At 38.6% G+C, this 13,748-nt stretch overlaps 1 long non-coding RNA gene across 1 annotated transcript in view; it reads left to right on the forward strand.

The window, feature by feature from the left end:
• LOC107836018 (uncharacterized) overlaps nt 1–7,542 on the forward strand; it is a 577,303-nt gene extending 569,761 nt beyond the window's left edge. Inside the window, exon 3 of the long non-coding RNA XR_001661869.1 lies at nt 7,480–7,542. This is a non-coding gene — a long non-coding RNA (uncharacterized LOC107836018). The remainder of the gene's footprint in view (nt 1–7,479) is intronic.
• The last annotated feature ends 6,206 nt before the right edge of the window (nt 7,543–13,748 follow it).

A 13,748-nucleotide genomic window follows, 5' to 3' on the forward strand; every position in this document is an offset into this window, starting at 1 on the left:
ATGGGAAAAAATGGAAACCACACTGAAAGGGAAAGAAAAAAAAACAATAATTTCAACTACATCATTGTGGAAGTCTAATAAGTGGTATTGGGTGTTTGTCTGCAGCTGTGTCTGTTAAACAAAATAAAGCCGTGATGAACTGATTTGTTTACGAAATAACATGATGAGTTTTTCATGGTTTTCTCCTGTATGACTCTCATGTTTGCCAGTAGCCTCTGTGCCTTTATGTTGCTTTTGCTCTGTAATTAGCTGAGAGTTTGCTGCGGTTCCTCTCTCCATCTTTGATTACAGAGCTTCATTACATTTCATTATGGCAGCCGCTGCTCTCTACAGTACATTAAAAACTCAAGCAGCCTCAACTTTTATCCGGATGTGGGGTATTAGCCCTGACTGCTGTCTCTGTATTTCCATTGACAACTTGTTTTTATTGTCTTTATTGGCGATTACAGAAGCGCTCTCTGTGTGTTCCTCGCAGCTTTATGGCGGCGTTACGGCTTTTGGAGCCGTCGAACGGGCTCTGCGGTGAATTATGGCTCTAATATTGAAGGAATTTTCAAAGTTTCCTTCCGAGGGCCATTCAAGTCATTTCCTATCCACTGAGTGTCATCAAATTCAGCGGTGGAATAACAGTTACCAACCATGAGTGTGTTTGCTTCATCTTTATGCTCTTCCCGACCTGAGTGTGTTTGTTTAATCAAGTCTAAGCTTGTGAAATCTGTATTTGATTCATCGCCGTGAAACGCTGGAGAGCCATAAGCTGTTTTTCAACCCTCTGAAAGCCTCAACAGCTCACAGCTCAGAGTGCAGCGGTGATTTTCAAATTCAGTGAACAGTTTACATGGAAACTGACAGACTGTGATGGATCTTTAGTGGAGCGTTTAGGTTGTTCAGTTAAGATTTTTTATTTTTTTTCCCTTTACTTTGCAGCCAAAAAGCAAACTTAATCATTACATTAAAGTCTGAGATAGCTGGGGCATTCTCTGCCACTCATACTCAAATCACAGCAGTATTTGGTCTCAAATGTCCAAAGCAAAAAGGAATTATGGTTGTATTACTTAGTTTAATTAATATATATTTGATTCTCAGGTATATTGCTTTCAAACGATCATCCCATCCATCCATCCATNCTCCACATCCTCCATCACTGCTCCAATCTTCTCATGTTCACTTTGCTCATTCTTCCCTTCCTGATGCTGAAGTTTTAATCATAAATCATGGGTACCTGCTGGGGTTTGAACTACCAACCCCGTTAAGGCCTGATGCAAACACAATGCTCACTGCATGCCTTGGTTCTTCAACAGAGTAAATAAAAGCAACCAAACGCCATAAACTCGCTGCTTATTTCACTTCATGGCATAATTTTTTTGAGGAATTACAGCAGGGAGCGAACCGTAATCTTTGGGACTCCTTTCCAATTTTCTCCAGTAGCCCTTCTCCTCCTCTTCCTCCGAGTGTACCGTTAGCCCGTGTAGCTGTCGGCGCTGATATATAGTTGCAGCTGCCGACTGGCCGGCTGGCTGGTCGGGGGATTTCCCTGAATGATTTCTCACACCGACCAAACGGCAGCTAATCTTAGCGGGAGTGCAGCGGGGCTCCTCATCAGGCAGACAGCGGCTGTAAACAACGCAGATTGATTACTGCCTGGAGTGTATTTCACCCGGCCTCTGCAGGACTCACACTCTCGTTGTTTTACTGTCACGCTTGCACGAACACTGGCACGTCATCAAGATTTCGTCTTCCATCCTGGGTACCACGGTGATGAGAGCATCCCTCTACCCAAGTCAAGATTCAGATTTCCTTTGGCTACCCAAAACGTGAAGTGCTTTAAAAGGATAGAAAAAAAAAATAGATTTAATTTTCTGTTTGGATATGCCGTCGTGAGGAAAAGGGCCTTTAATGCGATGTGTCGCATTCCAGGGTGTTAAAGCAAGAAGCTGGATGGAAGTGACACTAATTCATGACCAGCCGTCGCCTTGGTGCACTTTAGGAGCTCAGCGGGAAGATGTTTGCATCCCCCCAAGGCGGCATGTTAATCCGGCCTTCCCGCCGAGCTGCATCCCGGCTCCGACTGCACGTCAGGGGCCACGGATGTGACCGGCACTCTGATCCTGGAGCATTTTATCACAAATCTATCGGCTCGCTCTTCATACTGCGGCAGATTAGATAAGAGCAGATCCACTTTATTCCAGCCTGCAGGGAAATTCATCTCCAGTGCGAGAAGGGCTGCTGCAGCACACAGGACGTGACAGAAAGTCATAAAGCACGCAAACACATCATAAACACAGCATGGAATATAAAACTCATCACTGCTGGTTTGTTGTCTTCTTGTAAAACACCACACACATCAAAGGAGGCTTTTCAGTCTTCTTCGCATGAAGAAAAGAATGAATTTTACTTCACCTAAAGGTCTGTAGTGTTTTTTTGTTTCTTTTTTTTTGTTTTTTTTTTAGTCTGTCGCCGCTTTTTGTCCACATTGTCGCCTCATTCTTTTGCTTCTGGTTTTCCGCCTTCACTTATTTGTCTTTCTCAACCCTTTTTTTTTCTTCTTCAGTCCTAGTCTCTGACGACTCTTTTGTGTAATTTCTTTGGCTCTTACTTCTTTTCACTGTCCATGCTTTTATATTGTCTTTGACATTTTTCTTTCAATACACTCCAGGCCTTTTCACCTTTTGTTTCTCCTTCGCCCACTCTTTACTTTTTTTCCTTCATTTTACGACTCAGTTGCTTTGTCTCTACTTCTTAGACAAAACAATTCCTTTTGTTCTCTCACATAGTTTTCTATGTGACAGTTTTCTTCCTGTTTTTTTCTCTTTTTTTTCGGGCATTGCTGAATGCACGTTTGTTCCACAGAACCATTTAGAAAAAGGATGAAGGACATGTTTCAAGATCCACTCTGAAAGTTTATCGCCCTTAAGTGGCACAACTTCTTGTAATCTTTTTATGAAATGATGGGTAAAGATTGAAAAAATACACTGAAATTTTTCATTATTCAGTTCATGACAACAAAGGCAATGAGATTGTGTATCATACCAAAGAGACTGTAGTTATTTGCTGTTTTGTATTTGTTGTAATTTGCATCCATTTTTTCGACTCATCTTGTTGTCCTCCCAAATGTTGTGCTTTTTTTAAATTTCTGCCATAACTTTGACGCCTGGTTTTGTTCATGTCATCTCTGCCATCACCATCCATTTTGTGATTAAGGGCACCGCATTATCAAGCAAACTTGAAATTGAATTACCGAGCAGGAAGCTTTTGGTAGCACTTAGCTGCCATACTTGAGCTCCTCTGAAATCCACTACTATCTCGTGAACGGACACGGATATTCTTTCAAGAAAAAATAAATAATTTTTTGAATGCGCCCAAATAACAAATTTCACAGCAAAATGGTCAGACATGCACTTCATATAAAGTCAGACTGAGATTAAAAAGAAAATAAAATCCAACCTCCTTTTTAAACAAATTAGTAAGGAAAAAAAGTACAACTTTAGGGAGAGGAAGGCATTTTGTTTGTTGTTTTTTTTTTTCCAACAAAATCAAAGATGCCATGATTACCAATCACACATTTATTTTCTGTTGCTCCATGTGTGACTTGAATAAAGCACAAATGGACTTTATTTAAGGGCAGCTGAAATGTTTGCCGATCCCACATATTTTGGGGATATAGCTTAAAGGGAAAAAAGATGGGTTTTTGCACTGCCTTCTGCCTGCACTTTTAACACAATACATGTCATATTTCTTCTGTTTTTTAACCTTCTCTAAAGTTTTATGTTTATATTTTATGTCAGTGTTATATGAGAGTATGGATTCAAAGTCAAATTTCTTGTTTGTGTGCACAAATCTGGTCAATAGGCTAATTACGAACAGCCACACTCGGGAATGTCTCTGTTGTGGCCAATGAGCCAGTAAAGGAAAAGCTTTTCCCAAATTATTTAGTCCAAACCTTATTCTTTTACACTGGAGAAACATCCAAGGACCAATACTAAATACCAGCAAAGACAAATTTGATGAACAAAATAATTGCACAGCAGTGAAACACCCACCTGTCCATCCATACTCACTGGTTCTTGCAGGGTCAGGCATTCGCTTGGTTTTCCTAACAATAAAAACTTTTCACTTCTGGTATTATTTATTAAGATATAGGATCTGTTCTTTGTTTTGAATCCTTACATTATCTTAGCTACTTTTCTCATTCTCTGCATACTCAGTCCAGTTTGTCGTCACTTTTCTTTTTAATTACCTGACGTTTTATCCTCAACACCTTATCATTTCCAGTATTTCTTTTGTTGTTTTTATATGCTGTCCTTCTCTTTTCTTCTTTGTAGAGTAACTGCATTTTTCTTTTTTTTCTTTTTTTTTTTTCAGCTCAGATTCATGAAGCACTTTTGGTCCATCAGCAGACTGCATGCACCATGCTGTGGATTCATGATGGGCAAAACAGAAGCTCATGGTGTTATTTGTAGTTATTTAAGGTTTCTGGCTTTGTTCCCCGTCAGACAGCATGTCACACAGGAAACATTCACCTTTGATGGAATTAAGCACACACCGAGTGCTTGATGTAATTTTAATTACTCTTCCTCTGCTTTCATCTTCCAATATCAGGTGTCATTTTATTACAATTTTCTTCCTAATTTTCTCTCCCCGTCTTGAAATCTATTTGCCGACAGTGTTTACAGTCTTTCTCCTGCGTTTGATTAAAATAAACAAAAGCGAATGTTTTGTTCAATTCGAGTTCAACTCTACAAAGGTGGTTATTGGTTTTGATGTAGTCGACAAAAGCTGCGCTATTTCTTTCTTCCGTGTGAGATGCTGCTTGGGAGAGACGGGAAGCAGTGGGAACGATTGTTCTGTTGGTGGGAAGAAGAGAGTGTCTCGCTGCTTCACGCTGCACGGATGCAGACAGGTTGACACTAACGTGCGACGATGTGTCTGAATCTCCAAGACTGACAAAGGGTGGCAGGTACGAGGGGAAATTTTGATTTAATTATTTATAAACACTTATCAACAGGGAGATGCCGGCGAAGTTGAAGAGAACCTAATGGGTCGTGTTTAAGGAATATATAATAAACCCTGATCAAATATGTGCAACCACGCCTTCTCCGTTGGTGATTAGTTTCTCATATTGTTTACAGTTCTCAAATGCTTTGATTTAGACAGTACAACAAATTTACGTCAACTTTTTTTTTTTTTTGTAAGCTCAATTCTATAGTTCAGACTTTCCTTGGCTGTGAGGTTCTGATCTTTTTTTGCTCTTTAAAGCCACGGTTTCATTTGCATTTTTAAATTCAGTAAAATGAGCCAAAAAATATTATCACGCACTGCTGCTTCTCCATCAAAACTGGATTTTGCAATGTCATTCAAAGATGTCATTGTACATTCAACAATGTGAAGTTGATTTTTTTTTTTCTCATCTGACCAAAATATTCTAGTAATTAATTTAGGGTTTTTGTTTTTGTTGTTGTTGTTGTTGTTTTGTTTTTTTTTATGTCTCTGTAGGAAACTTTAATGGAGCAGCCTTGTGTATTTTCCAGGAACATGGAACCAAGTAACTATGTTACCTTCAGTTGTTATAAAAATGTTATATGTATGAAATATTACTTTAAAAAGTTAATTAGTTTTTTTTTTATTATTATTATTTTATGATGAGCGAATAACCTTATAACAATGCAAAACTAAAAAAAGTCAAATTTACATAATGCTGTTATTTTAAATGAACTTCAAGATGCATTTTTTTCAGCAATGGAGTCTTTAGGGGCCATAGAGTTTGTTGAATTTAAGTGCATTACTTATTATTGTGATGGAAAATGTGGGTCCGTCACATGACAAACCAATGGGAAAAAATGGAAACCACACTGAAAGGGAAAGAAAAAAAAACAATAATTTCAACTACATCATTGTGGAAGTCTAATAAGTGGTATTGGGTGTTTGTCTGCAGCTGTGTCTGTTAAACAAAATAAAGCCGTGATGAACTGATTTGTTTACGAAATAACATGATGAGTTTTTCATGGTTTTCTCCTGTATGACTCTCATGTTTGCCAGTAGCCTCTGTGCCTTTATGTTGCTTTTGCTCTGTAATTAGCTGAGAGTTTGCTGCGGTTCCTCTCTCCATCTTTGATTACAGAGCTTCATTACATTTCATTATGGCAGCCGCTGCTCTCTACAGTACATTAAAAACTCAAGCAGCCTCAACTTTTATCCGGATGTGGGGTATTAGCCCTGACTGCTGTCTCTGTATTTCCATTGACAACTTGTTTTTATTGTCTTTATTGGCGATTACAGAAGCGCTCTCTGTGTGTTCCTCGCAGCTTTATGGCGGCGTTACGGCTTTTGGAGCCGTCGAACGGGCTCTGCGGTGAATTATGGCTCTAATATTGAAGGAATTTTCAAAGTTTCCTTCCGAGGGCCATTCAAGTCATTTCCTATCCACTGAGTGTCATCAAATTCAGCGGTGGAATAACAGTTACCAACCATGAGTGTGTTTGCTTCATCTTTATGCTCTTCCCGACCTGAGTGTGTTTGTTTAATCAAGTCTAAGCTTGTGAAATCTGTATTTGATTCATCGCCGTGAAACGCTGGAGAGCCATAAGCTGTTTTTCAACCCTCTGAAAGCCTCAACAGCTCACAGCTCAGAGTGCAGCGGTGATTTTCAAATTCAGTGAACAGTTTACATGGAAACTGACAGACTGTGATGGATCTTTAGTGGAGCGTTTAGGTTGTTCAGTTAAGATTTTTTATTTTTTTTCCCTTTACTTTGCAGCCAAAAAGCAAACTTAATCATTACATTAAAGTCTGAGATAGCTGGGGCATTCTCTGCCACTCATACTCAAATCACAGCAGTATTTGGTCTCAAATGTCCAAAGCAAAAAGGAATTATGGTTGTATTACTTAGTTTAATTAATATATATTTGATTCTCAGGTATATTGCTTTCAAACGATCATCCCATCCATCCATCCATCCATCCATTTTTTTCCGCGTATCATGAGATGAGGAAAGAACATTATGATACACAGCAAATTTGGAAGTGTCAGATTTCCAGTGCAAGTGTTGTATGTTAAACATACAGTGTTAGTTCAACAACATGAGTGTTAGTGAGTGTAGTTTCTCTAACACTCACTAAAGAGTTCCAAAGAGTGAAACAAAAAGCAATCCAGTCCAGTGTTGATTTCTAAATTAACGCCAACAGTCTAAATCAGCACTCAGTCTGGTGTTGATTTAGAAATCAACATCTCTGTAACATATTTGTGGCATCACATCAGGGTAGGAGCAAACAGGTAAGGTAGGGGGCCCACATGAAAGGTAGGACATGCCTTCAGTGTTTCAAATTATCTTTACAACATCTGATGAGAACTACAAATGAGAACCCTCTCCTGTTGAAAACTGTGTAAGAGATACCCCAGTAGGTTATAGAGTAGGGTGCCCCCTTGTTGACTCATGGTTGCTAAAAACTTTACCAGACTGACTGATTTTTGTGACATAGTTAGTATAAAATGTTGTGTTACATGACTGGCATTATTTTGACTCTTATTTAACTTTATGACACAAAACTACAAATGAATCGTCCTTATTGTCTCCAGGTGCATTCTGGGTAAAGCTTGTCACCAACGTCATCATCAGTCACTTGGCAACAAATGGCAAACTAGCTAGAGCATTTCTACCGATTACGTTAACATGTTTTGAATTTGTGTTGTTTCATCATTAGTGACCAGTAGCCTGATGTTTCTGTTCTTCTCTTGGTTTGTTGTACTTCATGTCAGATGGACTTCAAAATGACATAGTCGCTCTCTCTGGTGATGAAACTTGTTAGCTCCGCTGCTGAGGGCATGTCCATGTTGTAAAGTTAAATTATCATGAGCTTTATTATTTGGGCCCGGTCATTAGCCCCGCCCCCCTGCCGACGCCGTCTTGTTCCGCTGCTGCGTCACATGTTTGCCTGAGGAGCGGAGGCAGCAGTATGGCGTCTTGTCTGGAGCTTATTATAACAAGCTTAGTTCCATGTTAAAATGATCATGTTTTTGACTATTTTTTATGTAGCCATTATTTTTCCCTTTACACAAGAGTATCGATTCATATACATAGTTTGCGTAACGTACGTTTATTTGTTTAGATATCACGGTATATACAACTGTTTATTATCTTAACCGAAAACTGTCAGAAAAATCTGGAGGCCATTTGAATTAACATTATTTCGCTGCAGGCTCGTTTTCTTTAAGTTTTTGGCGGTAGACTGCAAAATGGGGGAGTAGCTGTGCTGGACCATAAGCCATTTGACTCTGGTGTTTTGTACCTGTGGCACATCTAAAAACTGCCAAAATGTTTTTTTTTTCTTCATTAGTGTCTCATGTTGGTGACTGAAGCCTATTATGATGACGCCAACATATTTCTTCAGACAGGTTGGCATGACTTTTAATGCTGTCCAAAATTTTTTCTATAAGCTGACTGATTTCATTAGTAATTATTTCTGACTTTTTTATGGTTTATCTTGTATACCAGGTGGGCAGAGTAATTTGAATGAATATGATGGTGACACACACAGGTAAGTCTGATTAGTTTTGTTCAAACTTCTCTTTAAAATATTTATTTATTATCGTAATGTTTCTGCTATATTTCCAGTTTTTCCTTCCAGGCTGAAAGTCTTCCTCCTTCATGTTGGCGAAAACAAGAGCAGCACCAAAGACACTTCACCATCCATGGCCGCTTCCAATGAACTTTCAAAGCACACTTCACCTTCAGTGCAAAGTACCATGAACGTATGACCTTTGTTGCATGTTGCTGTCAGTGCTGTTTGTTGTTTTGAAATAAAAGTAGATTACATACTGCAACTGGTGCTGGTGTTTTTGTAGCATCTAATGTGGCATCCAATGCCTTTTAAAATGAATTTGGAGATTATTGATGTCCAGTAGTTTCTGGGGGAAAAAAAAGGGCTTTAATTGCTCTAGCGGCTTTTATTTGGTAGTAAACTGACAAAAAAAGTGGGTAAAGACGGAAGGGGAAGGCCAGGAAGCGAATCCATGACAGCCGCATTGAAAACTAGAGCCTCCAAATCTGGGTTGTGCTTAACCCCTGCAACACAGAGAGTAGAGTAACTGTCTTGCTATCAATGATGAGAACAAGTTTAAAAAGTCAAAAGGTTAAATGTTTCAGTACAGTAATATGTTTGGATGGGACAGTAAATACTGGAACTTTATTTTTCTTATTTTTGTTATTGCTAACTAATCAATAACATGATAGAGTTGGATGGAGATGTTTTACAATTCATAAAAAACGGTTTTATCTTTATCTATTAGCATTATATCAAAGAAGCTGATGAAAACATTAAAAAGTGATATATTTAAGCAATAAAAAGAACTAAAAGCTTCCCTTTATTAAGTTCTAACAGCCTACTCATCCGCCACCTGTGACTGAGTCACTTTCATACCCATATTATGTGCTAAAACTTTCAGCACCACCGCTTCATTTTTTTTTTTTTTTTCTAACAATGGGTGTCTTTAATGGGTGTCTTTCTATGAGGCATGAATCACACAGCTTCTGTTCCATCAACTCCCTCTTAAAGAAACTATTTTCAGATCTCTGAACCAACATGGTTGTAAATCTCTGGTTTTCAGCTTGGATAGCAACTCGCCAGCACCGTGCGGTGCCAGTCTGCTCGTCAGATGATCCTTCCATATCGAGGCTGTTAGTGTGAATTTTAAACAAAGAAGAAGAAGAGGAAGAGCATGTGGAAAATCTTCAGATGAACGGCTTTTGCCCATATTGGTCAAAGTGAGAGGAGGAAGTGACAGACGAACACGGAGGAAGAATTTCCAGCTTTTCTGTGTGATTAGTGCTCCATTTAACAAGAATCAATGACAGCGAACTTGACATTTAATTTCCTCCTGAGCTCTCCCTGGCATTACCTGTTGGATTGGAGTTTAAGGTGGTGGACACTCTTCACCTGCCTGCATGAAGACAGATTCACGGCTTTTTTCTTCTTTTCCCTTTTTCACCACGGAGATTGACTCTCATCTCCAGAGCCATATTAATATTGGTGATTATCAGAACAGGTGAGCTCAAATTTTTGTAATTTTGATTGGACTTCTAAGATCTAGCTTGAAAATAATAACAAAAAAAACCTGATTATAGTAATGTTTACTCAGGGGTGGAAGTGGTCGATTAGTCAAATTAGTAGCTTCCAGGTGACCCAGAATCTGAGAATCAAAGATGAATTGTGTTACAATAATAGATTGATTTCATAATATTTCATTGATCCTCTATTTTGTATTGATATTTGTATCTAAAAATATGGGTTAGTCCTTAATAGCTTCCAGCTCATGTGACCAAAAGACTGAATTTGACTAAATTGTGTTACTATACTGGACTAATGAGATCCAAAAACTTCTATTCTAGTCAAAAGAAATAGCTTAACATGTATTTCCAATATATTTTTTTTTTCATTTGCTTTATAGTATGTACATATTTATTACATTTATCTAAATCATAATCAAGAACAAAGCTACGGAAGCATAGTCAGGAAAAATAAAAGCTTCTTTTCTGGATATTTTGCAGCTAAATTCAGCTCAATCAGAAACTCGGGTCTCCATCCATCATCAGGTCACCTGCTGTAGAGACGCTCTTTGTCTCTCTGTAAAGAGTCTTTTTATCAGTCGACTGCACTCTGGTTTTACACTCAGCTGTGAGCTGCAGAGTTATTAGATCAGGGATGACAGTCCACCAGGGGAGTCGGCTGGGAACGAGCAGAATGACCAAACTGATGGTTTATTCCAGCAGACATCACACAGAAGAGGTTTGTCCAAAGTGGGAGACCAAACACGTTAACAGCTGCGATAAAAGCAGTTCTGGTTAAAGTTTGGATTTGTGAAGGCCCTGTGACTGAAAACAGACGTTCACATCAAGTGGTTTGAATCAGAAGACAAGATCAACCTAGAATTATATGTTGCATTTTGCATATTACGCAGCTCTAGACATGTTTTTGCTTTAAATAAGGAGACTACCAAAACCATAGGCGACGACTGAGTGTCGGTTACCGTGAAAACCAGGCTGGATTCCAGATAAATACTTTTACTCTCGGAATGTGGGAGGTGAACTGTGAAGAGCGGTGTGTGGGAAAAAGAAATCAGAGAATCTGATCTGTATGTGTGATAAGAAACAAACCTGTTCAGGGGCTTTCAGGTTTTCTTTGCCATCGTGCTGTTTGAGCTCGAATGGTAAGTAAAGTTCTTTCATAGGTGGGCTATGAAGGAAAAACCTGCATAAACTAAACCTTGTGTGCCGAAGACGCATTAAACAGAAAATTACTTTTTGCAACTTATAGGTATTTTGACAAAAAACCTAAGAGAAGAATCCTAAGAGTCATACCTTGTAGTCTAAAGGCCTGAGTTAGCAGATGGAATATCAAATTTATGATTGCCTTTCAGGACAATAGAATTATGTAAATACTGGATAAGTTTGGTTTCTTTGGAAGAGTAGACAACAAAAATGGCAACAGGACTTTGGTTTGAGAAGCTTTATCTGATTGAACCTCAATACTTCTGGAACAGTTTATTTTTGGACTGATAAGACCAACCACCATGTTTTCAGAAAGCAAAACACATCTTACCAGCTGTGAAGTCCAGCAGTGGAAGGGTAATCATTTGGGCTCATTTTGCAGCAGCTGTACTTCAGCATCTTACAGTCATTGACTCAATCAGGACTTCCTTCGTATCCTAGTAAGTAAGTATTCTAAAATGTGAGCTGAAACTGTGTCATCACCTCGACAATGACCCAGACACATTGTTTTGTCTGCAACAAAACTGGCTGAAAATAAGAATCCAGGAGTTGGAAAGATGGATTCAAAGTCTAGACCTCAAATAAATGTTACATTATGTCCTAAAACATTACATCCTGGAATTGAGAGAGAATGTACTTTCTTTTGGTTGTAACGGAATGTGAGCATTCCTTAACAGTTGGAAAGAGGAGCAGAAAAAAAAAAAAAAAAAAAAAAAACAGACCCATTTATAGGTGGGATCCTGAATTCCGAATATCTGTGGTCCTGAAAACAAACATCGGATGTCAGGATCAGATGTCACGCTGAAACTGTTGACCAAAAGTTGGAGGAACACAGTCTGTACTTTGCACTGGAACGGCACCAAAACTTTGGGCCATTCTCATCAAGTGACCAGTGAAAAGGAGCAGATCGAGAAGGAGTCTGCGGACGGGGTGAAGGCTTCAGCCCCTAGAGATGACCTTTTTGCCCCCTGGAGACAACCCCTTCACTCCTACCACCCCCTACCCTGCTGCACCTCAGCTACCACACTGGGAATCGAGTGTCGAAACGCTCTGATAGGCACTGTTAAGTCATGCAGGAGGGAGGAGACGAGCTGTCAGACTCCCATCATTCCTCTCTGGAAATCCTCTCCCAGGAGGCGGCTGGAAGTCCACCGGGCGGGCAAAATAATAAAAACACTTCAACAGACTTTAATCCCCTGGATCCAACTCTTTTTGGGCAAACTCCTAATCCCACATTTTCAACATCCGCACGCACACGCCAACAAAAACAACAAACTTTGAGCTGTTGTTTTTCTTCATATGGCTTTAGAATCATCCAAAAAAGTTTTTCCTGAATATCCGATGCTGACACACTGCCTCCGAGAAACGTTCGACATTGCACTTGTTTATTTATGTTTCACATCTCTAGTTAACAGGGGGATTTTTAAAAAAACAAAAACAAATCAGAAATACAGAATGAAGTATCACAATAAACAAACAGAACTTTAAAACAAATATAAAAAAGTCACAATCTGAAAAAAACAACTAAAAATCAGAAGAGGAAAATAATGCATCTACTTGATAAACACATAAAAAAAACATTTTCCTCATACCTATTTTCTGATTTCTCAAATGTTCATCTCTTGAAGTGTTGCATGTACCAGGATTGGCACATCTCTTGTGCCGACATGTTTCTGAAAAGATTAAAAACACAAAAACAGAGCTTCCACTTGACTTGAACTTGCATTAAAACCCAACTGCAAGGTGACAACTGGCAACTCCTACCAGTATTGCATTTAAACTAACTCTTCAACTTTTCCCATCTACAAATGGGAAAAATTTGTAGCTAAAAATAAGCACATTTGTAGCTAATTTATGCTACAAATTAGCATAAATCATTAATAACTAAAAAAGAAAATATAAAAAAAAAGATGTATGAAATAAATAAATAACAGCTTACTAAGTTTAAAGAGTAAGTAAGTTTAAAGTTGAACAGATTGCCTTACATTTCAAATCATTGACTCATCACTCGGCCACTATGCCTGACAGTTGGTAAGAGGTGTTTGCTCTGACACAATGCTTTCCATGTTTTGAGCATGTGTAAAAAGTTATATAAAATATATGAATCAATAATTTATTGCAGCATCACAATCTCATCAAAAATACAACAGATTGACATTTTATGTTGAGCACATTATTCAGTGAGGATAGAAATCTCATTTTAAGAAATAAATGTTTTTACTAAAATCAAAAGTTCTAGACTTATTGGAAACGCTGCTGGTAATACTTTCTATCCCATTTTGCCAACATGACAGAACCTAATCTTCTCCCATAATAAGGCTGGAGCGCAGAGAGAAGGGGATTTTTGGCGGTCCCTCTACATCACCCAGTCCTGGGTCCTCTCCTATTAACATTTCCTTTCTGTTAACCCCAAATGTTACCAACTTAATTTAAAACGGTGGGCAGAGCAGGTTGTGAATATATATATATATATATATATATATATATA

Source organism: Poecilia formosa, unplaced genomic scaffold (genome assembly GCF_000485575.1).
Source record: "Poecilia formosa unplaced genomic scaffold, Poecilia_formosa-5.1.2 Scaffold35, whole genome shotgun sequence".
NCBI classification, from domain to species: domain Eukaryota; kingdom Metazoa; phylum Chordata; class Actinopteri; order Cyprinodontiformes; family Poeciliidae; genus Poecilia; species Poecilia formosa.